We start from the raw sequence: 2,777 nt of genomic DNA on the forward strand, positions 1-2,777 counted from the left end.
ATTAACGTTACTTCGTTACGTTTCGATATAAAAATCTATGGTACGTTTAATGTTTATTTAGCAAAATGACACGGACATTCAACATGGTCTATCAAAATAATTAAAATTACCGTCTGTCAAACTTTAGCCTTTACAAAACGTTCACCGTACAATTCTACAGCCCTCGCACAGGGAACACTATTAAAAAAGTACATCGTTTTTTAAAATGGCGCTCGAATTTGACAGATTGTAATTCAGATGTTGCCATTTGTGCGTGTCCCAATGTTATATAATGTGAACAATGGATAAAAACGCCTCTTCCCATCCGTAAATCAATTTCACCGTTCAGTATTTTATTCCTCGGTTCGCAATCGAACTCTATCAAATAAAATGTTTATCTATAACCGACTACTACCTAACTACAATTTACATAATGCTTAAAAATTTTGACTATTCAGTCGGGTTCCTTAACTCTACGACGAATATTAGTTTAATGGGTATACTAAACACACAGTTTACATTATGCGACTTACGAATACAAGTTATAACTACAGCGATAATGCAAACAAATAATAAACTACACGATAGTATAGAATTGTGTATTAATTACATATTCATGTTTGGTACTAGTCGGCTGTATAATACATGACTGAAGTAAAAGATGAGACAGTTTAATACGCTTACAACACTAAAGAAACTAAGTTATTGAGTATTGTTCTGATGGTAACAACATCCGTTGCCAAAGTGATTAACATTAATTGTCTGTGAGAGTAAGATAGCATGTAAACAAATTGGTATTCAGACCTACATTTAGCCTGTAGATATCTTAAAGTGACATAGTTGCTGTTGTGAAAGAGAGAGACCACGCTACTGAATGTAGAGCGCTTTCTCGTTTCCACCACGGCATGCAAGTGGGGACAGGCCCTGTATTATGAAATAAGACACCTCACATGTTTTACAAATAGTTTCAGTTATCTGTTTTGAGCGACGGCAACGTCAATGTAACAAATCTGTTTCGAGCCATCACTTTCGTAATTCTAAAAAATAAAGTCAAATTAACATTTCAGTATCCATTTCTATGGTATCATATATTAGTGCTTATATACAATAACATAATTGCCGTGATTCACGCGAAGCATCTAACATTTTACTACTTGTATTAAACCGACGTTTACTAATCTAAATGTTTCTTATAAAATAGATGCTGTACAAGACGTATAATAGTATAGAAAGGGGTATTCTACGCAAATCATAAATAGATGAAAACGAATGTAGATGGGTAATACTCTAATATAAAAGTGTGCGCCACGCTTGAACTTAAACAAAATTGAAACCGCTATGAGGACACTCAACGTGTACAAAGAGTCGCGACGCAGTCTCTGACAATGGTCGCGTCTTGTAGATGAGTTTTGTTGATGCTACGTCTCTATGCCCCACACACACAATGCAGCAAGTTTATTCGTTATTTTTAAGATGTTTTATGTCCTCACATTCGCTGTCTTGTTTTCCAAATATTTTTAACAAAATAGTTCTCATTCCATCATTATGAAATGTTCATTTAAGACTTATTTTACTTTTTTATTTTTAAAATGTGTGTGAACAACTAGAATTGTGAATGCAAAGTAGGCATAGATTAATTGCCGGGGTCTTGATCACTTCTGCGATCGGTAAACGATCAACAAATATGCAAAAATTGCGAAAACAAATATCAAAAGTCTAGTGTTAGTCATATACCCATGTCGTTGTCTCTCAAAGTTGTATCTTATCCTATTGCGATGGTAATTCCGAATAGATTAATAATACTCAATTGACGCACGTTTATTAAGACATCTTGGTCCTAACTCACTTTCCTCTATTACTAATTACTGCGTCTTAATTACCACAAATCAATAAAACAAGCTGGATATTTTACAAAAATACAAAAGTAATCGTTGGTAGGTTGATCCTCCATCGAGGAAAGCGTTTTTTAAAACCTATTGTTAATTACGTCCCTCTCAAAGTCTATAGAACGGTAAAGGCACGGTCATGATGTGTATTGCACTTATGGAAATACTTGTCCGTACAGACAGAGAGAAGAAATGTCTTCTAAATGGTTCAAAACACGCTCTAATCTACGAGTCAAGTCGAGGAAAGCGTTTCAAGGCACATACTTTTAGAAACAATAGTAAGGTGACACAGATGGAAAACATAGCTGTGCCACCGTCAGGTAAGGTTACGTCAGATGAGTTGAAACCAGAGCGACCGCTAGAAGCGTAGCCTACGATAAGATTCAGTAATACACAATGAACCTCCTAGTACTAATCCCGAGCGCTCGGCTACCGATACAGGGTACACCGACGTGTACCATAGTGAATTACCCTATAATGTCTTTACACCGTAGTTATGGTAATAATAATACATACAATTTGAAATAAAAACTCTTAGAGTACATAAAACGTTTAACCTGCAATGTATCACCATTTTCACGAATAATCTAATCAGAGAACACTTCCACTTACACAACCCACTTAATACAACGAGGATGTCCAGTCGGGCGCATCACGAACTAAGCATCGCACACTCCGCCGTTCGCGATAGTAGGAATGTGATTCCCGTTAGTCTTCTCGTGAAGGCGGCAGGAGTGCGGCGAGGGCTCCGGTCAGAACACAGGAGGGTGTCGGGCGGTGTCGCAGGGCAGCGCGAGGCAGGAGCCGCGGCAGAGGTGGCGCGCGGCGTGCAGCAGCGCGGGCGCGCGTGGCGCCAGCACGGGCGACAGCGAGCCCGCGCCGCACGCGCTGTCCGCCGCCGACGGCGGGCGC

This window comes from Trichoplusia ni, chromosome 3 (assembly GCF_003590095.1).
Source record: "Trichoplusia ni isolate ovarian cell line Hi5 chromosome 3, tn1, whole genome shotgun sequence".
NCBI lineage: Eukaryota > Metazoa > Arthropoda > Insecta > Lepidoptera > Noctuidae > Trichoplusia > Trichoplusia ni.